The sequence below is a fragment of the Schistocerca americana genome, chromosome 11 (assembly GCF_021461395.2).
Source record: "Schistocerca americana isolate TAMUIC-IGC-003095 chromosome 11, iqSchAmer2.1, whole genome shotgun sequence".
Taxonomy (NCBI): domain Eukaryota; kingdom Metazoa; phylum Arthropoda; class Insecta; order Orthoptera; family Acrididae; genus Schistocerca; species Schistocerca americana.
In genome coordinates this window covers 171518579-171545422 of record NC_060129.1, presented here as the reverse complement: position 1 = coordinate 171545422, position 26844 = coordinate 171518579, and the positions used below count along the sequence as shown (strand labels likewise).

General features: G+C 43.7%; 1 protein-coding gene across 1 annotated transcript in view; it reads right to left on the bottom strand.

Annotated features, from left to right (window-relative positions):
* The window catches only part of LOC124553484, a 109237-nt gene extending 85582 nt beyond the window's left edge, over positions 1–23655 (bottom strand). Inside the window, exon 1 of the mRNA XM_047127340.1 lies at positions 23506–23655. The gene's annotated coding sequence lies outside the window, so the exon portion shown is untranslated. The remainder of the gene's footprint in view (positions 1–23505) is intronic.
* Positions 23656–26844: the final 3189 nt, after the last annotated feature.

Here is a 26844-nt window from a genome sequence, read left to right as displayed (position 1 = left end):
ATAATTTGCTTAATAGATGAACCACTGTTTCGCATAAAAGAACTTCATGATAAACTCCATCCACCCACAAATACAATTCACCATAGAAACACAAACAGATGAAAAACTTCATTTCTTAGATCTCACTATACACAAGAGAAACAACAAACATGAATTCACAATCTACAGAAAACCCACACCCACCAGCACCATTATTCATAACCAATCCAATCACCCCATACCTCACAAACAAGCCAGCTTCAGATATTTACTTCACAGGCTGAACAAAATACCCACAATCAAGCATGACTACACACAAGAACTGAACACGATAAAGCAAATTGCAAAGGAGAATGGATATGACGCAAAGAGAGTAGACAAAATAAACCAGAAAATACAGAAACAAACAGCACATAACCATCAAACACACACATCACACAACAAATCAGCAGGCAGTAAGCAACAAATGGCACATAATGACTTGCAACAACAAGGTCACACACAGGGTGGGTAATATACTAAAGAAACAAGGACTCAACATAGCATACAGAACCAACAACACAATACAGAGCAGACTCGGAAGAAATGTCACCAACACTGACAAATACAGCCAGTCCGGCATCTACCAACTTACTTGCAACTGCTGTCAATCTGTGTATGTGGGCCAAACATGCAGGACCTTCAGAACCAGATATAATGAACACCTCAGAGCACTGAAAAGCAATAGCACACACTCAACATTTGCAGACCACCTGGTAGCACACAACCACTACCCAACAACTGACCTTCACATCCTAAAAACTAGCAGCAGCCTACACCAAAAATTAGCTACAGAGGAAAACTACCACATCCAAAAATCAAGAGCCCAAAGAAGTGAAGTACTCAATGAATACACATCACTGTGCAACAAAACCCTCTTCGGTACAATAGAAGAACTATACAAGTAACACACACACACACACACACACACACACACACACACACACACACACACACACACGCCAAATGTAATTGAAGCTCGCGCGCCTCACCCAGCACAACACACTACGAAACAAATGAACGCCACACAGCCACAACAACACGTAATGGCAGCGAAAACTCCGCCCATGTTTTGACAAACTGCATTGCCACGCGAACAAAGGCACAGAAGTAAGCCTATTTACTTCGCCAACAATACAGGGAAACGCACCACAACTTCAAAACTGTAAGTTACGGAAAGAAAACGCGATACAGTCTTATTTCCGTTCGTAAATGCATAACAAACAAAAAATCGTAACACAACACACAAATGTAATACTTACTAATGTAAATCCACCCGATGATGGAGGTTTAAACCTTCGAAACGCGTCGTGGAAATAAATAAAACGGTGACTGGTAACAGTGAACTTGTTTCATTTAATGTCAGCAACAGTCACGGTAAAGCCTGACCTAAAAATGTTCGCATTTAAAATAAATTACGTTTTGCTGTTTGCAGATGACAAGTTGTATATTGTGTAGCAGAACAGCTGCCAAAATAAGTGGACAATAATATCATGTAACGCATGTTACTCATGATTACACCCACTTTTCGCCAATTAAGTTATAAATGCAACTTTTACATAATGTTGTAAACGACACAAATGTTAATATGTCAAGAACAAATTTACAGTTAAAAGGAGATATAGAACCCACTGACGATAGCACAAAAGTGCTGAAACATGCATGTGTGAAACAAAGAAGAAAGGTGTCTTGCATAAGGCGGAATTTCTCATCCCATTTTCTTAGCAAGCACGGAGACGACAAGAAGAGCTGCACCACAAGATGATTATGTGATACTTTCCTTACTGCGTGTCAGGTTATACCTCTTAATCAGTACATTACAACATTTTAGATGTTTAAAGCCGGCCGAAGTAACCGAAATACGCAAGCTATAATTAACGAGTTCCCGTTATCAGCTTTCGTAACTAGGGCGCCATTATTCTCCAGTTTACGATTAAAACTTTTCACGGTTCTATAACGTAATGCTTTGATTGAGCGACAGACAATTCATTTCCTAAGATTTCACAGAATTCTTAGCCTAACCGCGTTTGAACATTCTTTGGCGTTTTGGTACACTCCAAACCTAATTTAAGGCCTGCTATGAAATTGTCTACCACGTGTGGTTCTTTAATCGCAGGTGCGATATTGAATTTCAGCCCTTTGGACAGTAACTGGGTCTTAGCTGTTGGAAATATTATAAGTTTTACTAATAACACGTTCACAGAACGTGGGTTTACAACTTTATTATTCGAACATCCTTGTTGGTTACCTCTGATAACACCCTTACACAAATTTGACGCTTTTTCGCATGACTTGCAGCGTGTTTCTTCTTTCTGTTTACCAATGAAATCATTGGCCAGTGCCCAAAAATCATCTATTCGATAATTTTAAGACTTCGAATAGTGCATCAATATTTCAAGATACAACAAGTAAGCTTTCTCGTTTAACCCATCTTTCTTTGTATACAATTCCGCAATTCTGTTATTGAGGATCTGAGCTATGAATTTCTTTTTGAAAGTAGGCGATTTGAACGTGACCCCGAAGCTTGTCAGCGGATATTCGATGCCGCAAAACACAATCTTTCTTTCCGTTGAACGGACAGCACGGCTCTTATCAGAGACCCATCTGAGAAGAAATTCGCATGTTCTAGGTCAAAATGCGAGTAGATTTTTGTTTTGTAGAACATCTTCACATCCCCCCCCCCCCCTGGGCTCCTCCCCCCCCCCCCCCAGAGAGACAAAACGCGACGTTGTTAAGGCGGTAATGAACGGAAGAATTTCGGAACACTGACTGCTTCTAGCAGGAAAGAGAGGCGGTGAGCCCCACACAGCGTATCCCAGACCGACTCGTGTTCACGGTCGGTGCAGCAGTGTCCGCAGTCCGTGGTTAGCGTCCCAGGTTCGATTCCCGACAGAGTCGCTAATTTCCTTCTCTCGGGGTCTGGTTGTTTGCGCCGCCCCCGTAACTTCGGCTCATCTCACCGCCGAGCAGGTGGGCCAAGTCGAGTGAAACGGGACGGCTTTCTCCTACCGGCCGAGCAACCCCGGGAGCAAACCTCCCGGCCAACACCGCCACCTCATTCTGTTTCCATGGCTCCGCAGCTCAGTCGGTAGAAACTAAACTCTTGTAGGACCACTCGTGTGTGTGTGAGTGTGTGTGTGTGTCCGCGCCAGTCCACAGACAACTTTTACTATATATCTAAACAGGAACGAAAAATTTATACAATTACTGTTGTCAAATTATGCCAACACGTACACTTCTGTATGATTTATACAAGCTGAAGGAAACGTTCTTCTGCCTGAAAACTTCCTGTGGCGTACACATTTCACGCCCCAGTGTTTTCCGTATCAGCGTGAAACATCTTTCAAACGATATGAACCACACAAAATGCACCGCCATGAATGTACCTGTATACCCTCATGTGCATAACCGTAATACGTTGTAGTGCTCTTTTCCAACACACTTCTCATCTATGAATCAAATCTAAACATAAGCACCACAAAATTAATGTCTTGATGGGGCATGCAGTAAAACTAAGTAACCACCTACAGATTCAAACCTCACACGACTTTGCGGAATATGGAGGGAGGCACTTTTTGTTCACCGAAGCCGTTCTTCGCTGCGCCGTGACGTCAGTCTCGCTGCTGCCCCCACCCCTTCCTACCACTGTGTTTCTCACTGCAGCCGGTTTCCACCAGCCTCGCCGCGTGACGTCACCCGCTGACCCTGGACTGGCGACCCGCAGTTGTCTGCACTGCGCGGACGCCCGCTTCCTGCCCACAAGCCGCTGTTCCGCAGCGCCAGCGCGTCTCCTCGAAGCTTCCAGGCTTGCAGCGAAATGACGACGACGACGAGAAAAATCGAGAAACTGCGGCCAATAAAGACGCCTTACCGAGGATCACCCTACCCACGCGCCATTCGTGGGCGGAAGAGGAACCTAAATTTTCCCTGTCTGTTCCGTTGTGCTGCGCCGACTACGATGGCCAGAACTTATTTTACGGCGGCTGTTTTCTGCAGTAACCCTTATATATTTGCGCTGCTCACTTTCGACAGTTCCCAGTAAGTGGCTGTTGTCTGCGCTCTGATTCGTTGATGCAGAGGAGACTGACCGGTCGCCGTATTCCGTTTTACACTACCGGAGCACTGGTGCCACATTTAGTGGCTTTGTACTGAAGAAAGAGCAAGTAAAAAAATCCCTCGAAATCCCTTAGTTAAATATACGAATTCTTACAATCTAACCGCGCAAAATATCGCTATATGACGTCATCCCCGCAAGCTGCAATTACTTTAGGTTCAAATACCAAGTTTAATTTCTGACGCTTCAAACTAAGCACAGTAAGAAACTAACTACAGTAAGGTCCGCACTGTGGATCACCACACAAAAACTGCCAAGAGTGGACGCCATCGTTTTCTTTAGTCCTGTCTGAAATATTTCGGTCGAGAAAAGTCACGTTAATAAATCTTTGCGTGAGTTTATAAAAAACTGCACCGTTCATCATGTAATGAATATATTTTTAAAGCACCTACATGAAAGAGGCTACAAAGATGGTAGTAATTCTCTTTTAGCCAATTTAGAGACTAACCGTCCATAGATATATTTTTCATGTTTTACGTCCATCTAGGTGGTAACGATTATTCGCATATTTTTAAGTAAATAAGTAAAAAAGAGGAAATAATTTGTACACGCGGTAAGTATAAAGAAATACGCAATACTAATTTTTGTAGGAGAAAAAGAAAGAGAAACAGGTGTTTGAAACTCACAGATAAGGAGACAAAAATCCTTGACTTGCCGGTCATCTTGTTTCCTTGGAGTTGGCAAAATTTACACGACAGAAGAAAGAAGGCATGAAGGTCGGGGACATATTTTGATAAACAGTAAGCAGAACGACATTTGCTATCAGCAGATTTGCCCAAGTATTACGCATTTTAATCGTCAATAAAAGAGAGACGAAAATTCATTGTATCTGGTGTGCAACTCAGAGACAAGCAAAGGTGCTGCAGTGCTTTATAGAGGGCGTTACTTCACCTATTGTGCCATTTCGTAACTTGTAATCGCAGTTTTACGTACGGAAAGGAACGACGCTTCAGTGATACTGTAAGTGAACTAAGGGTAGGTAGGGCGTGAATTACAAGTTAATGAACAGCAACACTGACAGCTCACCATACACTAGGTATTTACGCGTTTAAAACGCATTTGTGTATAAGTTTCTCAGCATTATTTTGAAAGAAGAATAAAGCCACTGATGCAGTGGTTTCCGTACTTGGCTCTCCACATAACGAACTTCTACATCCAATTTTAGAATTCAAACACTTACACTCGACGTATTAACGATACCCGCGTCTTTGTATACGTCAGTTACACGCGGAACTGCATCGTTTACATGTACGTACACAATTAACTTGTGTACCACAGAGGAGTAATATGGGTTCAGTAGAAGTAGGCATATACTCATCATTTACGTACATTATCTTTCATTGCTTACGGAAAGATTCCCGACACTAAGGTACACAGTGTATGTACTGGGATTAAAGTCAGCACGTGAAGTGTAACCAAGCGTGTTCAGAAAGTACCAGATTCGGTGAATTAAATATTAGGCGATGCAGTGATTAATTGTACGGGCACAGAAATACTTTGATGGTTAACATTTCGCGGGTGTTCCTGGAGGCACATTACGTGTACAGATATTACGTACGTTATTCAAATAATTCGTAAATGCAATGTTGTCAACCAGACTGACTAAGAATTTAAAGAATTCTTGGCCTTGTGTAAAATGAGCAAGGGGATCGAGATCATGAGTTGGGCTGCTCAGCACCGTACTGGTGCAGAAACTAAGGACGACGGGTAAAAGGCGAGACAGAGGGCTACTATGAACGATTCACTCGTTTCCAGATTTCGAATTTTTCCGCAGTATTAGATGTACGAATATGATTGCATGCCATTACGAATTCAGCGCCTTGCCAAAATGCCGACAAGGCAAGGGAAGACTTTTCCTGTGTTGTAACATGCGAGGTATTTGACCAAATGTGGCAGGTGCAAAAAACCGTGTAAGGGGTGGGGGGGTGGGTGGGTGGGATGAACGAGATTTCTGTACGCAGTCCACACAAGTCAACAGCACGCAAAAGCCACGAACTCTGAACACGGCAGCAAAGTATGTGGAAGACAGTGCGTCGGCGGTTACACTCCAAACCGTACCGTCTGGATCCCTTACAACAATTAAAAGCGGACTGTTACGGCCGGCGCCTCCACATTTGCGCCACATTGCAGGGATCAATTGAGGATGGACATTTCGCCCCCACGCTGATATTCAGCGACAAAGCAACTAACACTTTACTGAAAAAGTTTATCTCCGCAATGTGAGAGTGTGCCGTACTGAAAAACCTCAGGTAATTTCGGCGCATGAAGGAGATTCGCCGAGGGTTAATGTATCCTGTGCTGTGTGACAGGCGAAGCTGAATGGGCCGTTTTAATACCGTGAGACAACTGTGCCGGGTACATCTTACCTCGATATGTTGCAGTTGTGGTTGTTTGGACTACTCATTCCTTCAGGGAGCATCGATGTTTGTTGCTACCTAAACGACGAAATTTCGCATCGCTGGATTGGCCGTAGGCGGTTAACGCAAGTACTGATCAGCTTGCAAAAGCACTTAGCAATGGATGCTTGAAAATCTGAAACTGGTCACGGGTTTGTGTAATTAAACTGTGTGTGTGTATCGTAATTGCGGTTGTCTCCTATATTTAAGTCAATGTTTATAATTGTACTACAGCCCTGTTTCTCTTAATGTTTATTTTCGAAAATCTAGCGATTAAAATAGGGTTTCATTGCACTGTGGCTGACTCAAATGAACTTGAAATATTAGCAGAAGACCACTCGATCACTGATTACACAAAATAGAGGCCATACTGGATGTTACCGAGAACTCGCGCCACAGGTATGTATGCACGATGATCTTCAGAGCCATTTTGTATCTTTTTAGACCACTCGGCCAATGGGCTTGCTAAAATTTGAAAGGGCGCGAAACACAGCAACGTAACCGTGAGACGCAGTACAAAAAACAGACAGAAAAACACCGCGGGCGGGAGAGCGCGGTCTGCACTCGTCCGGAGAGTGGGGGCTGCCGACGGGCGCCGTGCTCACGTGTCAGGAGGCGTGCGCGGCTGGCCGGCTGGCTGCACAGGCTGCGTGCGTCTCTCGCACACGCAAAGTTGCACAGGTGTAAACCTGCCTCCACACTAGGGACAAGCGGTGTCCAGCACTGAACCTGCCGATTCCAACTGTGCGTCACCAAAACGGACATACGACACTCTTCGAAAGCTAACATGCGTGAAATACGTGCCACACAAAAATTGTTACTGTAGCATTCCACTTCTCTCGCTCCGCTGAGTGACAACCATACTGTAACCTGACAACCTGTACCAGAACTCTGGCCAAGCAACGGATCACTTTTCCTCCACAACACTCTTTACAGAAAATAATATAGCAGCCACGCGTTCTGTTGTATCCGTGAGTGTGTGTGACGTCACGCAGCACACCATTACGCCACGGGTCAATGTCGACGCCCGCTATCAGCAGCTGCGAGCTGCTCCAGTTTAGGCAGCCGCCTGTACTGGAAATACGGGTACTTGCAGAGCCTTGATGCTTTGAGAAAAGTGAAACACACGACGGAAGTCTGAGAAAACTGCAGATTTCTTCACTGATTAACTACTAAATGGTTTATGACCACATGGGCCACCAAGGCGACAGCGAAAATTTCACGAACCTTTTTTTTCTCCGTCTGAGACATTCAAGTAGCGGGTGCTTGTAAGTAAAATGAAGCTACTGACCCAAGTCGACTGTGGTCTGTGAGTATGGTAACGCAGCGAAACACTAGACATGCTAATGCGTTAACGTGAAACCAGTTGGCGCCGGAGGAAATCAATTCCAATACCAGGTGCGAATCTGTCACTGTGCAACACCTCGCGGAAGTCTCCGGTGCTCATACTGAACAAGTTCAGCAAGTGGCGGTTAACAATATCGACATTCTGCCTTTCTCACTTGTTTGTCCCTTCCTGTGCACGTTCCGTTCCCAATGCATTAGATATGGGAACATTTCTTTCCAGTGTAAATCGGTTCCGCAAGGGCGCATTAGCACACCAAGTTTCGCTGCCATACAGCAGTCACAGCCCACGATGGACCTCAGAGTGGCTCAACTTGAGACTACAAGCAGCCAGTGGTAGGGCACGGCTACCCTCAGCCACGTGTCAGGGCGACAGCTCGCCGCCGTCTCCACGCTGAGTCACGTTTACTGCCGGCCCAAGTACCATGTGAGACACCACAATGTGAAATTTTATGCGGCTATCACATTTTACTGGTGGACAGAACACCCAATGAATTGAAAGCACCCGGAAACACTGTACACATTCCCAAGTCACGAGTGACCTTACTCCCTTATTATTGGATATCTATGTGTGACCTAAAGAGCTGATTCCACACAATCGCGATTAAATGGAGGCCTTCTTAGGAAACTGTTTTGGCTGCCGCTGCTGTTCATCCGTGAACGCCACAGTTTTATACAATTCAGCAAATCTTATCTCGCTACATACGATACGCTTTGAACAGGTCTTTAATACGGCGTGCATCAATTGCGTTGTATATTTTGTGATAGGCGAGTATAAATACGAAAACCACCACACATAGTTCCATGTCACGAAAGTGAAGGGCATTTAGAGCACCGATTCCGGGTTGCTTTTTATACATAAAATTCGCGCAACTTTTATCAAATCATCGTGTCCCTCACGTGTGACGACAGTCACTTGTCCGTGACGTCACGCGTTCTTTGCTGGCAGTGGATGAGGGGAGCACACTGAACAGTCGTGTTGACCTACCTGTTTCCGGAGATAAAATTGTCAATTTTATGGTTTTGGTATTCAAATTTGCGTTTTACGACGATGTGCAGTCTAACTGACACATGGCATTTCTGAACTCTTCAAGACGGGTCGTCTTCAGTACTTTGTCACGCCGAAGTGTCTGTAAATGCGACGTCAGTGGCCACCCACGATTCCGAAACTGTGACTTACCATCAATAACGGGTAAGGCTTCTGTAACAGTCTCTGGCTAAACGAAATAATGTTTACTGTAGGTTTCTGTCAAACATAATTAGCAAATGCCCCCACAAATGTTATAATTTTGACGTGATTCAGCCCTCTGACGGAAACTAACAACAAATCTATCTCGATTCTCGCAACTGTTGCACTGGAAATGGCACAAATTAAATCTAGGTTCTGCCGCCATTAGTGCCTGCACATAGAAATCTACACTGCACTTTAATCGTGTAATTTGAACGTGAAATGAAGAAGCTGGTAAGTGACGGCGTCAGAATCACCGACATTCATCCTTCCCTCACATAATATACGACTGAAGCGCAAGCCGCACAGAACACGGCGCGTCTCACAGATCGCTGACTCGTTGCTTTGTCGACACACCGGGCTCTCATCATAGACAAATAGTAACACGAGAACAGCCCAACAAAGCGATGCAGCGTTGTAGAGTGCTAAAAAAAATTGCATCAGCAAATCACAAACGAGGAGACGTGACGGAGCGATAAAAAATACGAAAGCACAATGGATGTCGGAATGACTGGACGATCAATTAACACCAGGATCAAAGAGCATAAGCGACATTGCAGGTTGGGGCAGGTGGAGAAATCGGCCGTGGCAGAGCACGCACTGAATGAGACCGACCACGTAATAAAATTCCCCGACACGGAAGTTCTGGCTGTAGAGAAGCACTATCACACGCGCTGTAGAAATACAAAAACACGCGAACAATTTCAACAAGAAAGAGGAAAGCCTTAAGGTAAACTGATCCTGGCTTCCCGTACTGCAGCGAACGACCGTCGCAGGTAGCAAGAGGAGAACCGCACCGGAAATGACCGCGGAGAAGACCTCGGACGTTGGCGCGCCAGCTACATATAGTCTGCGGCCGCGAGCTCGCCTCCAGTTCACCACCGGCAATGGAGGGTGAAGCTTTGACAATGCCAGCCACTCGTGCTGGCGAAACGTCAGAAAAATCATTAGATGAACGTCGGCCGAAGAACCCGAGACAGAAGCCAATAGGCAGTTTGTCAAATTTTCGAAAACCAACAATCACTTCTTTGGCTTCATTTCACACAATGCCCATTGAAAATGTTTTTAAATTCAATCCAAAAGTTGGAAATAACCACGGTTTCAGCTTGGCTTCATGAAATAATCAATACCATTTCAATTAACTTTGAAAAGGAAGGTACTTTCAGTCGGTCAAAATACGAGCCTTTTACCAATTCCAAGACACTTCGACACTTTTGTGACTTGTTTGGAAAAGTAGATTTCTCCACTTCAACCTCTGAAATCATTTCATTGGAGAACGCAAAAAAAAAAAAAAAAAAAAAAAAAATACTGTTTCTTGGGCTGAACTTTTAAATTTTCTGATAATTCTTAAGGCAGTAGACTCATGTGCAACATTTCAGACGAGATAGGATGCGTGAACAACATTGTATCCCAGAAACTTGAGGAATTGGAAAAAGCTAATTTGGAAACAGTTAAGAGACTGTGTGATATATTCCACACACTTAAAAGTACAGGTACTTCATGTAAAAAATATAGAAACGCTTGTGAGTTTTGCTCCTGCCGTACTATACACAAATATTGTTGTGGAAAGAATATTTTCAACTGTGAAGTCCCTTTGGAGGGTGGAATGTGTAGTGCTAGAACCACTTCATTCCCCACACGTGTTGTGTGTCTCATATTAGAGGCCAAAACCGAACATAAAATTCTTTGTCAAGTACAGAGTAGAGGTGCTCTTATTCAGTAACTGTACTGTCTAATTATTGGATTTATAGTGAATTCTTGCAACGGGCCTTTGTCCTCAAAAGTTGACTGTCTAAAGTAGTTGCTCTCTGTCCCAGTGTACTTAAAAGCAGAATAAGCAAGCATTCTTCAAAACTATATAATGTATGGATGGTCAGTGTCTGCACCAAGTAAATCCTACCCCATATTTAGCAGACTGGGTTCCGCATTTGGAGGCTGCATTCGAGAGACACGTGCCCTATGCCGAAGTTTAAGCACCATTTAATATTTTCGTGTGTTTTAATTCAGACGTAAACGTCGAGTGGCTCTTTACATACCACCTCACAGCACCACTCTGCTTCCTAGTCAAGATCGCTAAAATCATTCAGTTCTTATCCTCCCTTAATAGCGATCAATAAAATTGTAATATGTTGTCTTGTGTATCCAGTACGAGGATATTTCATTCCTTAGCTCATACAACAGCCTGACAGGTGGTGGTTTTCTCGGCTATTTTTCCAGTACTTGAACGAATTTCAGCCACAATCTAAGTTTGTGTGTCTGGTGCGTGCTCAATGAAACGAAAACGAAAATAACCTCTGTTTGCCTGGTGGCTGTTGGTATTTGAAGTCAGGAACAGGTTTCATTCGGAACACCGACTTTGCCATTAAATCTGAATTTTGCGGAGAACAGGTAGCCTTCATAATGGCGAGACCCTTTTGCACAGGATTTCGGTCACCCCAGGGATCTTATGTTGATGCTGTGACATTGTTAGGGTGTACTAACACGTAAATTTTATTTTCTACAGATCTCTCACAAATACTTCATTGTGGTTGATCAGCGTTGTTGCTTGCTTTATGAAACAGTGTCGTCTTTGTTGTCTGTTTTGAATTTTGTGTGAAGTGTGTTTATGGTACTCCGGGAGCTTTTCGTCTTAATCCTTTTCATTGGGGAGTTTTTTAAATGTAATTAATGCTCGTGTGACGATTTTGCGCTGGGAATTGCGTGTGAAGCTCATTTTCATTCTATTAGGTTGCTTGTGATGAATACTCTTGTTTAGCCAGTGTGATGAACTTGGTAAAAATTTATCATGTTATTTAAGTGAATCTGTTTCAGATAGTGTTTTTTCTGTATAAGATTTTCATTTGCGTTATTCGAAAATAATTACGTGTAGTCGCTCCAAAAGCAGTACGAGGAGAAAAGAAAAAAGGTGGTGAGTAGACGAAATGCCTAGAAAAGAGACTTCGAAGGTACAGAGAAGTGTAGGGACATATTCTCCCCACTTTTAGCGACGAAAATGTGCAAAATGAAACAGTAGGTTCCTCCGATGCGAGACAAATGAGTGAGGCAGACTTCAGTGGTGCAGCGGAGATGTTTAGATTTAGGACGTGCACAGCCTGTTCCACTCACAGCTAGCAGTGTTTGGGGTCGAGTGCACAACTTACTGAGCGTGAGTGCGGGCGAGGCTGAAGCAACGATAAGTGAACAGAGGGCAGCAGTGCATGTAGCTCTGAGCAGAACATGATTGGACAATTTGGCCACGCTGATAAAAAGAATGAGCACATAGCGAAGAGTTAAAGGCAGACTGCAGACTTGCTGGCGTCAAAGGAGGACCTAAACTGAGATTCCGTTGCCGAATATGGCACCTCAATGACTACAGTAGAATCACTGAGCTCAGAAATTGATGATGATACGGAAGAAACGTTCAGAACTTAGCAATCAAAATGAAGGACGACACAGCGCAATTTGAAGAAGCTAAGGTCATCGGTCTCTAGACTTACACACTACTTAAACTAATGTAAACTAACTTATGCAAAGAACAACACACACACACCCGAGCCCGTGGGGGGACTCGAACCTCCGGCGGGAGGGGCCGCGCAATCCGTGACACGGCGCCTCAAACCTCGCGGCACTTGGAGAGGTAGGAAACCGGTTGAGTGGGATAGAAGGCGAACAGAAAAGAGTGAGCGGGAAAGGCTGGTTGCCAGGTGGCTAGAACAGGAGCATGGGGGATGTGACTGATTGTGATCATAGGGAATTCTTTAATCTACTGAAACAAATGCCGATGTTCACTGGCAACATACAGGGTGGCGCACGAAATGTGTTACCATTTTGTTTTTGAATATGAACTTTACTGTCAATACGATCTGAAAGGAACATATACTGTAATCAAGAGTCGTCCATGGAGATTTGTTCTAACTCGGCGCATACTCAATATGCCCACCATTTCGTTTCCGACCTTCCTTCAAACGAATACTGAAGTTAGTGATTACCCTACGGCACATGTCTTCCGTAATTTCACTGCAAGCTTGAAGAATAAGTCTTCTGAGCTCCATTAAATCAAGTGGACGTTTCGGGGAAATTTTTTCCTTTAGGAACCCCCAAAGAAAAGAGTCACATAGATTGAGGTCTGGACTATTGGAGTTTTTACACGAGCATTTCGACGTGCGGATCATTTCACTCAGGTTTCCAGCTCGCTTCAATCACGGACAAAATTGGCCCCCCAATGGCAGACATATTGAGCATGTGCTCATTTAGAACAAATCTCCATGGACGGCTCCTCATTGTAGTAAATGTTCCTTTCCGATTGTATTGACAATAAAGTTTATATTCAAAAACAAAATGGTAACACATTTCGTGCGCCATCCTGTATGTAAGCCAGTACGGACATTATCGAGACACTTGGGAGCGAATAAACAGCAGGAGTTTTGGAACTGGAAAGCACAGGTAAGGAAACGCTCGATGTTGCAAATACAGTACATGCACAGAACCCTTAGGCAAATCATAACAAATACCTACAGGCAGTCCACTTAAAATGGAATCTTTAACATTTTATAGGAATCCACAGTACTTGCGAGCTGAAATGAGAAACAACATTAGGTAATTTTGAAAGAGAAAATGGGAGCTCAACTTGGAATCGACCGAAGTACACGTAGGAACAACTGTGGATGAATAGGCCAGGTCGAGAAAGTGCAGAAGAAATCTACAGCAGAATTCCTGTGCCTGTGATGAAACGAAAATTAAGATACACTGCGATGAAAAAAGAAAATGACAACGAGAATTGCCCGAAACTACGGAAGACGCTGTGATAATTCGATGCTAAACAGCATCTTCTACATTTGCATCTGCATCTACGTCTATATGCTCTGCAAACGACCGTGGCAGAGAGTGCGTCCCACAGTACCAGTTGTCAGGGTTTCTTCCTGTTCCATTCACGTATGGAGCGCGGGAAGAATGACTGAATGCGTTTGTACGCTTAGTACTTATTGTAATCTTATCCTCACAATCCCTATGTGAGCGGTACGTAGAGGGTTGTAAGTATATTCCTAGCATCACCACCATCTAAAGCCGGTTCTTGAAACTTTGTTAATAGACTTCCTCGGGATAGTCTGGGTGTGTCTTTAAACAGTCTGGAAGTTCAGTTCCTTGCGTACTTCCGTTACACTCCTACGCGTCAAACAAATCCATGACAATTCGTGCTGCCCTTCTCTGTATATGTTCAGTATCCCTTGTTAGTCGTATTTGGTACTAGTCCCACACACTTGAGCAATATTCTAGAACCGATGGTACGAGTGATTTGTAAGCAAAGTCCTTTGTAGGCTGACTGCTCTCCACCAGTATTCTACCAGTAAACTGAAGTCTGTCACCTGCTTTACCCATAAATTCCATTTCATACCAGGTACTTTTTATGTGTCGGCCGATGCCAACAGTGACTCCATGATATAGTCTTGGAATACTATTTTTAATTTTCTGGAGGCACAGTTTTACATTTATGAACATTTAAATCAAGTTGCCGTCTTTCAACCGCTTTGAAATCTTATCAAGATCTGAGTGAATATGCTGCTTCTTTCAGACAATACATCATAGATAACAGGATCATCTGAAAAAACTATGAGGTTAGTATTAATATTTCGTCTTCCGCAGACATAGCGATGTGGTGTGATCTTGCAGCTGTGTTAAGGGCAACCTACAGTTCTCAGGAGTTTCTGAAAACGTGACGTCATTCTGACGCCAGAAGTTTTGCATTCATGTGGACCAGGCTGTGGATAAGTGAGGGATTAAAACGTTGGCAAGAATTAGCTCTGAAACATACTGAAAAAGTTGTGCCAACTGCTTTTGCTAATACGCCTTCGTTAACATCAAAAGTGAGACCACTTACTGACTTACAAGCAAAAAGAATCTTAAGCCAGCCAGCACAGAATCCAATAACCCGCTCATTAACGTTTCTCAAGAAAAGTTACTTTTTTTAAAAAAATCTGAAAACTGACGTGTAGAGTTGGAGTCAGAAAAAAAGGGGCGGGGGGCAGCCATTCTAACTAGTGAGGTAAACCATCAGCTCACTCACCTTGCGTCCAGTAAGTAAAGCCGTTTCGAAACAACACAGCTAGCATCTCCCGAAAACACGTCACTATCTGTAGCATTTGGTATAATAAAATGAAGAAAAGCGTAATGTAAGTGGTTCAAGAGGTACTTTAATGGGAGATTTTTGTCTGGGAAAGAAGTGGCCTCTAAAACTTAGCCCGTAAATTGTCTTTTGTACACTTCACATACGGCTAGATTTTATGTATAGCTGAGACTACGCTACCTTTTTAATCTGTTGCAAATGTGTCAGTCAGTTCTATGCTTTTTATTTTGAATGGCAATTTGCTTTGCCAGATGATAAACGTGTGAATATTTATTACCATTTGCGAGTTTCACACTTAAAACGTAGATTTGTAAATTGACAATGACAACCCAGAACTGATACGCACACCTCCAGAGAAAGGGAACTACTATATGTACACAATATCGAAGATTTAAGAACTAACTGCAATTAACGTAATAAAGAAGTCCCAGAACCTTTACAAACGTGAAGGTGAGATGGTAGGATGCGAAGTCACCTCCATAGCTACCCTCTGCTCTGTAACTCAACGCTTACAACCGGTGCCTCACAATCAACCGCTGGAATATCAGCCCCCGCACCGTAAACTGAATGTAATGAAGGATTTAGCAGCCGATACTTCCTTACATGACGTCTGATTATAACACATCCGAAAGAAAGTGACGTGTTTTTACAAAGCTTCCATGTACCGTTGCCTTGAGACGGTGCTGTTTCATAATACGGAATTTAGGGCCTCATATCCAGTAGCAGCAATGACAAATGATTACTTTTTTTGATGCATAAACAATTATAACGGTCACGTGCAAATGTCGTCAACTCACGGGGTAACAGTGTGATAAGTTTCTTTTTTTTTTTAACCAGTCTTGACGGCCCACATGAAGTCTGGTCTTCCGCCATTTCCTTTTTTTGTCTTCACAGGAACACAGCCGACCAAGCGAGCAGAACCGTTGTTCCAGCTCCAAGTACTGGAGACACTGTCCAATGCTCTTACTGCATGCCTGGACTGCACAGTTGCGAAGGACGTCTCCGTTTCGCAATACCTATGTACCCTAAAATGTATCACAGAGTTTCGTGGTGTGCAAATGTCCACATTTCCTCCTCCTCCTCTGTCGTGACGTGCTGTTCTGCAGTTCGCCATCGTTAGGCAGTGGCGCGTCACAAAGCTTCGCGCATTAGTTGCAGTACGTTTGACAGCGTAGTGTCTTGTTATTCCTCGCGACAAATCCCTTAACTCTGCTCCATATCAATTCTGTCGGGTTGAGACTGCAGTGTTACGACCACAACTCTAAAAATAATCCATTTGTACAGCGTGCTCGACGCCATCAAAATTGTCTTCCATCTTTCTGCGACATTTATCACTCTGGCTCATGTGATACCACATCTGTCCTACAAAACAATGGGCATATTCAAACAGTACTTTTTAATTTTTCTCCGAAAAATTTAATCACGTAATGTTTTATCTTCAACCATCTTTTGCAATCTTTTATAATATATCTGTAATTAAGAATGTATACTTGCAATGATCACCAGAAATTTTCGCTTGATACGTAATTGTAAACTACGGGATGTGCATTTTTCTTAAAATTGGTGATGCACAAGTTAATTGCCATATATGGCTCAAAACCATATCAACCAAAACCACTAAAAATAAACGCAAAATATATCTATTTAAAACAGCAGATAAAAATTCGCTTGATGCCTTCCTAAGAGAGATTCTCCATTCCTCCCAAGCTAATTATGTAAGTGTAGACCAGATATGGCTCAAATTCAAAGATACAGTATCGACAGCAATAGATTCATACCATCTAAGTTAATAAGAGACGGGACTGATCCATCACGGTACGCAAAACACATCAGAACACTGTTGCAGAAACAACGAAAAAAGCATGCCAAATTCAGAAGAACGCAAAATCCCCAAAACTGGCCAAGTTTCACGGAAGCTCGAAATTTAGTGCGGACGTCTATGCGAGATGCTTTTAATAGTTTCCACAATGAAATATTGTCTCAAAGTATGGTAGAAAACCCAAAGACATTCTGGTCGTGTGTAAAGTACACCAGTGGCAAAAAACAGTGAACACCGTCACTGCGCGATAGCGATGGAAATGTTACCGACGACGGTGCCACTGAAAAACCACAGCAGCTGTTAGCATGAGTGGCATAGAAGTAGGTATCTTAGGTGTTGCGACACAACTCGAATCTCTTAAGAAAGGCAATTCTTCCGGTTCAGATGGTATACCAATCAGGTTCCTTTCAGAGTATGCAGATACAATACCGCCTTCTTGGCAATCACATACAACCGCTCACTTGACGAAAGGTCTGTTCCTAAAGACTGGAAAGTAGCACAGGTCACACCAATACTCAAAGGAAATAGGAGTAATCCATTTAATTACAGACCCATATCACTGACCTCAATCTGCAGGAGGATTCTGGAGCACATACTGTACTTAAACATTATTAATCACCTTGAAGAAAATGACTTATTGATACATAACCAACACGGCTTCAGAAAATATCGTTCTTGTGCAACACAGCTGGCTCTTTATCCCGATGAAGTAATGAATGCTGTCGACAAGGGATCTCAGATCGATTCCATATTCCTAGATTTCCAGAAGGCTTTTGATACCGTTCCTCACAAGCGAGTATTAATCAAATTGCGTGCATATGGAGTATCATCTCAGTTGTGTGATTGGATTCGTGATTTCCTCTCCGAGAGAGGTCACAGTTCGTGGCGATAGACGGTAAATCATCGAGTAGAACAAAGTGATATCAGGCGTTCCGCAAGGTAGTGTCATAGGCCCTCTGCTGTTCCTGATTTACATAAATGATCTAGGAGACAATCTGGGCAGCCCCCTTAGATTGTTTACAGATGACGCTGTAATTTACAGTCTAGTGAAGTCATTAGACGATCAACTCCAACTACAAAATGACCTAGAGAGAATTTCTGTATGGTGCGAAAAGTGGCAATTGGCACTAAGCAAAAGAAAAGTGGGAGGTCATCCACATGGGTACTAAAAGAAATCCGAGTAATTTTGGGTATACGATAAATCGCACAAATCTTAGTGCTGTTAATTCGACTAAATACCTAGGAATTACAATTACGAGCAACTTAAATTGGAAAGATCACATAGATAATATTGTGGGGAAGGCGAAACAAAAGACTGCGCTTTGTTGGCAGATCACTAAAGAGACAGCCTACATCACACTTGTCCATCCTCTGCTGGAATATTGCTGCGCGGTAGGGGATCCTTACCAGGTAAGATTGACGGAGGACATCGAAGAAGTTCAAGGGAGGGCAGCTCATTTCGTGTTATCGCGAAATAGGGGTGAGAGTGTAACTGATATGACACGCGAGTTGGGCTGAGAGTTACTGAATCAAAGGCAGTCTTGATTGAGGAGAGATCTGTTTACGAAATTTCAATCTCCAACTTTCTCTCCCGAATGTGTAAATATCTTGTCGACACCCAACTACGTAGGAAGAAATGATCATGATAGTAAAATAAGAGAAATCAGAGCTCGAACGGAAAGATATAGGTGTTCCTTTCTCCCACGCGCCATTCGAGAGTGGAATGGTAAAGAAGTAGTATGAAAATGGTTGGATGAACCCTCCCTCTGCCAGGCACTTAAGTGTGAATTGCAGAGTAACCATATAGATGTATATGTAGATGTGATGAGTTTCATATTTAAATGCTTTAGGTATTCAAACCAAACAAAGAAAATTACGCACCACGTGGAGCGCAGAACCGCCGCCCGCCGGCACACACGATGGTCAGTCTACGACCCTGTCTATCACGCCACGCATGTAGTTAACACCTCCCTTATTTCTGATACATAGTCCTACTCGAAAAAGTCAAAAGCTGATTATTGTCTGTAATCTTGTGAAGAACATTAACGACTTGTTTCTCGCCATTAACGGTGTTCCAGGCGCGTGTTTCACTACGAAGCAGGAAGCAGTGTCGTCCATTTTCGCGGTACGTACGAACAGCGAGACAATCAGAGCACAAGTACTGGTTACAGAGACACTGTGACTGTACACAATTTTTAAGATAAAAGTTACAGAGGTAAAGTACGATTAAGACAGACGTTGATGGCTGTTAATACGTCAGAATGTCTGAAAGGTTCTTCCACACTGACATACTAATGAGCTATCAAACACTTAAGTTGGACCTACTTCCAAGAGCGGAACACCACCAGTGGTAAGAGAGCCACGGCTGCTGACCAGTCACCGCGCTTGCGTTTGTTTACATCTGGTTTGCTCTTATGATGAAGTACATGCTACATACGAACCCCGTAGCCCCACCCTTTATTTCGCATTCATGTTCATTGTCTTACCCGTCTCACAACCATACCACCTTATTCCATACCAACCTACAGCTCTTGCTGTGCTACAGAGTACTGAAAGCTTGTTCACAACAAATAAGTAGGATTCTCAGCCACACATGTATTTTTCCAGATAGACTGAAACACGCTGTTGTTCAGCAACTGCACAAAAAAGGGGATAGGTCTGATGCTAGCAACTACCACCCAACCCCATCTCTCATAGCTTTATCCAAAATTCTTGAAAAAGTAATGTATTCAGGAGTAGCATCACGTATCTGTAAAAATGAAGTACTAATCAAATGTCAATTTGGTTTTCAGAAAGACTTTTCAACAGAAAATGCTATATATGTGCTTTCACTGATCAAATATTAAATGCACTGAATAACCAAACTTCATCCATTGGAATATTTTGTGACCTCTCAAAGGCTTTTGATGGTCTGAATCGTGAATTTCTTCTAGACAAGCTTAAGGATTGTGGCATGAGTGGGACAGTGCACAAATGGTTTAATTCATATTTAACTTAAAGAAAGCAGAAGGCTGAAATTAACAGTACAAATGGTCTGCGAAAACCAGGAGAGTCCTTTAACTGGGGAGGTATCAAGAACGGTGTCCCACAGAGTTCAGTCTGTTTCCTTATTGGTCTTAATATACATTAATGACTCGCCACTCTATATTCATGAAGATGCAAAGCTAGTTCTTTTTGCTAATGATACAAATACAGTAACACACCCAAGGAAATTGTAAATAATGTCTTTCACAAAATTACTAAGTGGTTCTCTGCAAGTGGACACTTATTAAATTTTGAGAAGAAACAGTGAATATAATTCTGTGCAGTAAATGGCATATCAACCCTCATAAATATAGGCTATGAACGCAAGTCTGTTGCTAGGGCAGGGTATTCAAAATTTCTGGATGTGTACATTGATGAGAAATTGAATTTGAAGAAACATCAATTATCTGCTGAAATGATTAGGTTGAGCTACTTACGCTACTGGGGTTATTGCAAAATATTGGTGATGAACATCATTAAATTAGCCTACTATGCCTATTTTCATTCACTGCTTACACATGGTATCGTATTTGGGGGCAATTCGTCACTAAGAGGAAAAGTATTCATAGCACAGAAAGGTGTGATCAGGCTAACAGCTGGAGCCCACCGAAGATCACCTTGTGGACGTTTATTTGATGAACTTGAGATATTCTCAGTACCTTCGATGTACATATATTCATTTATGAAATTTGTCATTAATGACCCACCCCAATTCAAAAGTAACAGCGAAGTGCATAGCTACAACACTAGAAGAAACGATGATCTTCACTACTCTGGATTAAATCTCACTTTGTCACAAAAAGGTGTGAATTATGTTGCCACAAAAATATTTGGTCATTTGCCAAATAGCATTAAAAATCCGGCAGATATCTAACCAACATTTAAAAGAAAAGAAAATTATGGAAATACGGAAGCGTCCGATCCCGCCCGTCTGCTTTGACCCATGACGTCACAAATATGGCGGAAACGACCATAAAACACGATTCCAATATGGCACATATAAAGTCGCTATGTACACATTGTGAGGACGAAAATACAGCTAAAAACTAACACGCACACTTTCCACAAGAAGCGTAATGACACTAACGGGACAAGTGCGGGAAATGGGGTGTTTTGGGTGGGGGGGGGGGGGGAAACAATATAAACTAATTTAGACACCCACCCCCATACAAAGCAACACAAAAAGACGAAAAAACAGACATCACAAAACTCCCCAAATACCACTAAACAGTATCATCTCGAATCGGACACTTCCCTTGACCTGTATAGCTCAACAGCAGCTCCCGATCCCATAAATTAGGATCAAACACTTCCTTTGGCCTATATAGCTCAAAAACATCTCCTGATACCAACGTACACAGCCACACATCGGGATCGAACACTTCCCTTGACCTGCGCACTTAATTTTATCCGTCATATCCATTCCTGAACAAAAACAACCGATTAATTTTACTAAAATTACCACACGACGTACAGCGAACACTAAATTAACCTTCACACAAAATCGTTAACTCACTGAAACGAATTCCACTACAAACACAGCTGACACACTAACAATTCTGGATAATGAGTAAAAGCAAACTGAGCCCATTACACCACACGAACGAAAACCCTGAACATACCATCAGAGAGCACAACAAACCACAACACGACGACATCTACAAACACGCCACACACAAACCAAACTCCGCGCCGTCATGACGTCACACACGACAACACCCTTACGTCACGGCTCAAAGCCGACGCGTGGGATCGGACGCTTCTGTCGACCCTCCTGAATGACAGCTCCTACTGAATAGATGAATCTTTAGACATGAAGTATTAACTATAAAAATATTTACTATTTTGTGTAAAGAAAACTTAGCCCTTCTTTGTGAAAGTTTGTCTACAAACACCTGCATTGCCATTTTTCATTTACTTACGCAAAAGACGATGAAATTACTCTTCACGTATTAATGTCAAGAGATCCGCTTGCCGTGATATAAACTGTGTATTCCTTCCTCTACGCAACAGCAACACACTTTATACTGTAGGCAACTACAGATTTAACAATGCGTTCTTCTTAAAGCCGCAACAGTTGAATAATTCTTTATTTGTCCTAATAAAGTATTACTCAGCAGCATCCGTTTGCTTTGACAGGAACATGTATGTGAATCTTCAGTTTCTCCCAGCTTATTTTTTGATGGAACAGTCCACAGGTGAACTGCCTGTTCGTAGTGTCCAGCGTGCACGCTATGAACCGAAAGTACAGCTATGGACTGTTCCATCAAGAATATGTATAATAGTTGAGTTCTGCAGTGAGATTTGTAGCTGATACTCTGTATCTTGATATCGTTCTGAGCAATGACAAACACGTATCAGAAAAGATTCTGAGGATGGCTGGTTTTACTGCCAAAGTGTTTCAGTACTGGTCCTTTACGTGGGGCACTGCTTCCCACATCCAGATACCCACTTAGCAGAAAACAGACTACTTTTTTGGTAAGTGTACGGCACAGTCACTGCCTGGAGATGCACGATTATTAACAGAAGTGAATACTAAGTCCCTAACGCCGGGAATTTTGACAACTTTTCTAGCAAGAGGATCAATTTTAGGTCAACGTAAGAATTCATTCATTTCTGCACTTACACATATAGAACAAAGACGAAATGGACGATAACTTTATCAGTCTTACTGACTACCCAACAGACTACCTTGTCACCAAAAACATTACTCTAGAAAAGTGAAGATATCGAAATTCAATGGAACAGTGCTCTGTACTAAAACACATTTGCGTGACTTAACGTGCTGACGATTGCTAATGCAGGACTGGGGGAAACAAGCTAACAGATTAGTTGTACTAAATTCGGCAGTTTTCGTGGAGCTGACTGCTTCGGGAAATACCGGATTCAATGCTCCACTATGGAACTGTCAAAATGCGTCTAGCTTGGTTTGATTGCAAACCATTAGGAATAGGATCAGACTGTACCACGGTCTACGGACTATCCTGACGTAAAGTAATTGTTTGATTCGTCAATAGTCGAAGTTGCCATAGCATCTTATCTACTTGCAGAAGCAGTGTTCCGTCATTCTGTTGTGTTATTCCTAACACGCAGAATAATTCTTTTATGGATCACATGTGTACAAATACGAACCTGTATTTCGGGGAAAAAAATTCAACAAAATGGCGCGAATACGAGTAGAAATCTCGTCCGAGCCTACGCTTTTCTCTCAAGCCTAAAGTCCGTAGAACAGCAGAATTAATAGGAATGTCGGTAGGACTTTAAAATAACAAGGTTTGTAATACGAAATTCGTTAGTATTTTGAGAGCGTAATAACCGAACGCGGTTTGCTTTATACGCGATAGTCTCCATAGTGAACCTAAATGAAACCTTGCAGCTACCATAACTTTGCAAAAACAAACCAAAAGAAAACAAAGAAAATACTTCAACACTACGGGAACGCATGAAAACAGTCGTCCTTACCTTATTAAGGCTGTGGGTGTAGCAGAAGAAATTCTCGGCGCAGAAACAGCAGCACGAAACCCCAACACAGAACGTCACACTGGACACGACTCGCTACAAATGCGACAGACGCCTGAAGCGGCAGGGCTGTGGCACGCAGTCAGTGCTGCCAACGGCTGCGAGGCCGGCAGGTACCAACTGCAGCCTGCTACGGGGGCCTCACACAGCGGGCAGCGCGTTCCAGGGGCCGCACGCAGAACATGCGAATGTAATACGAAGACTGTCGCCCTAATTTTGTTATTGCGGACAAGCTGAAAAAAATAAAGTAACATGTTTCTGAATGTACTTTTAACGTAATGTAATTCAGTTCTACGTTCATTGTGACACTGCTGTGGCCACTTGAGTACCTCTCACAAGGGAACCTCCCCATCGCACCCCCCTCAGATTTAGTTATAAGTCGGCACAGTGGATAGGCCTTGAAAAACTGAACACAAATCAATCGAGAAAACAGGCAGAAGTTGTATGGAACTATGAAAAAAATAAGCAAAATATACAAACTGTGTAGTCCATGCGCAAGATAGGCAACATCAAGGAGAGTGGGAGCCCAGGAGCGCCGTGGTCCCGTGGTTAGCGTGAGCAGCTGCGTCCCAGGTAGCAGAGGATTTCCCGGCCGCCCCGCCGTCGCCGGCCGGCCACGAGACCGACCCCGCACCGCGCCCGCCGCCTGAGGTGGACGCCGAGCTGCAGCTACTTCGCCTTGGCGAGTATAAAACTTTGTACCTTTAACGTTTAAAAATCGGAAAATCATGGCGACGCTCAATCGTGAAGACACGATCCAGTGCACGTTTGATAGGAATTTGGAGAAGCCGACTGCTTTCGACATCCACAATTGGATAGTTGATGACGTAAAAGTGCCGATAGAGGACATTCTTGGAATTCAGCTGGACTTTATTCTGTACGCTCTGTTTATAAAAATAGGAAATCCCGCAGAAATTCACAGACTGGTGAATACAAATGGGGGAACTTGGAAATTTAAACACCGAGATGGGTCACTAAGCAACGTTCAGATGCAGCCTTCTGGCTACGGGATCCGTAACGTCAAAATCTACAATTTACCGTTTGAAGTACCGGACGAAGAAATCATTAAGAGCTGTAGGCTTTATGGGAATGTTTTTGGACTAACAAGAGAAAAATGGGGGAGCGCTTACCGAATACAGGTGGACTCGGGCGTCCGAACGGTAAAAATGGACCTCAGAAAACATATCCCGTCTTTCATTAACGTTTGCGGGCACAGGGGTTTCGTTTCGTATACCGGACAGCCGCAGACCTGCTCCATCTGTCACGCTACAGGACATATGAGAAATGAATGCCCGCGAAAAAGACCACTACAGCTGCCCCGAGAAGATACATACGCTGCGAGAGCACAGAATTTCGCTGCCGAATTTCCCCCGATTAGGGACGCGGACGCGCCACAGCAGGAGAACGCGGGCAGCGGCAGCCCAGCCGGGGCGGAGACAACGGCGGCGGCCGCGCAGCCCTCCCCCTCGGGCGAGGGTGAACCGGTCCCTGTCCCCGCTACGGGCCAGCCGGCAGGAAACGCAGATAAAAGGCAAAAGGCAGATTAGCGACGCCAGCTCGGACGAGGCGGAGCAGCAAGGTCAGCCGATGACCGAGCGCGCGCCACAACAACAGGTGCAGGAGGAACTACGAGAGGAGCAGGCCACCGAAAATATGCAGATCGACGCGACGACGCCCGCGGGCGGGAGCGCCGTCCCGACCGTGGAGCAGACGCGCGAGCAGTGGATAAAGGAGAAGAGTAACCACATGAGAAAAGTTTTAAAGCTCAACCAAAACGACGATGTCACCGCAAAGTCCTCCACCACGGGAAGCAGTGACAAACCGAAAAAACAACACAATACAGACGACGAACAGACGCAAACGACGAAAACGGTAAACAAACCCGCAAAGAAAAACAAGAAAAGACGCAGCTCCAACTCGTCACAGGACCGAAGAGAAAACAGCCAGAGAGATGTCCGCATGGACACAGACTACTGCACCGACTGATAAACTAAATGAGCAGGCAGGCAAATACAATCTATAAAGTTGTCACAGTTAACATAAATAGAATGAGCACATCTTTAAAAATTCGAGCCCTCGCAGACTTCCAACGCCATAGAAGAACAGACGTTGCACTATTGCAAGAAGTGGTTACGACTAAAATAAACCAGATACCAGGATATGCGGCAATCACAAACATAGACCCAGAATCCCAATGCGGTACGGCAATAATGGTACGGAACGGGATCGACTTTGGCGGGACTAAAATGTTGTCAAGCGGCCGAGGGATAGCGCTAAGCATAGAAAAGACGCTCTTTATCAACATATACGCACCTTCTGGCACAGACAACAAGCGAGCAAGAAGCACCTTCTATAATGAAGAAGTAGCCGAACTGCTGATGCAGAACAATAACAACAACATCATTGGAGGAGATTTTAACTGTGTCGCCGCAGCTGAAGACCAAATACCTGTAGCAAACATGTGCCCAGAACTGCAAGAACTGATCCGACGACTGAAAATAGAAGATTCGTGGCGCCTTCTCCATCCAACACACACTGAATTGACATACCACCACAAGAATGGTAAAAGCAGACTGGACCGTATATATATGAGCAGAGCAGCAACTAAAAATGTTGCGCACGTCGAAGTATATCCTGTCATCTTTTCGGACCACTGCAGCTACGAATGCAGCCTGCATCTCCAAAAAGGAAAGAACGTCAGCACAAGAAGCACGTGGAAGCTAAATACGGAACACCTGCAGGACGCGGAACTGCGCAAGCAAATAGTGGAAACGTGGCAAGAATGCCTGGCACAGCGCGCACGCTACAGCAGCACGACCGAGTGGTGGCTGGCACGAGCGAAGCCGACAATGCGCAGCCTGTTGATAAGATACAGCGCGGAAAAGTCATTCTGGAGGCGAACCACGGCCGAGTTCTACCAGCAGTGCCTGAAAGACGCACTCGACGCACCAGCAGACGACCAACAATACCTGCCGCGAGTGAGGAGAATCAAGGCAAAACTCCTTCAAATAAAGAAACAGCAAATAAGAGGCGTCCTCACAAGAAGTAAAACATATGGCGATGTGGATGAAGAGCCACTCACCATGCACCACCTAAATAGGGAAAGGGAGAGAGGCGCAGGAAAGTGCGTAAATGAGCTTCAGGACAAGCAAGGGAAGACGCTCACGACGAAAACGGAGTTAACAAAACACATCGAGGACTATTTCCGAGACATGTTCCGTCGAGAAGCGACAGACGACGCGGCAACTGCTGAAATCCTCCAGCAGACGAGGAGCGTGCTCA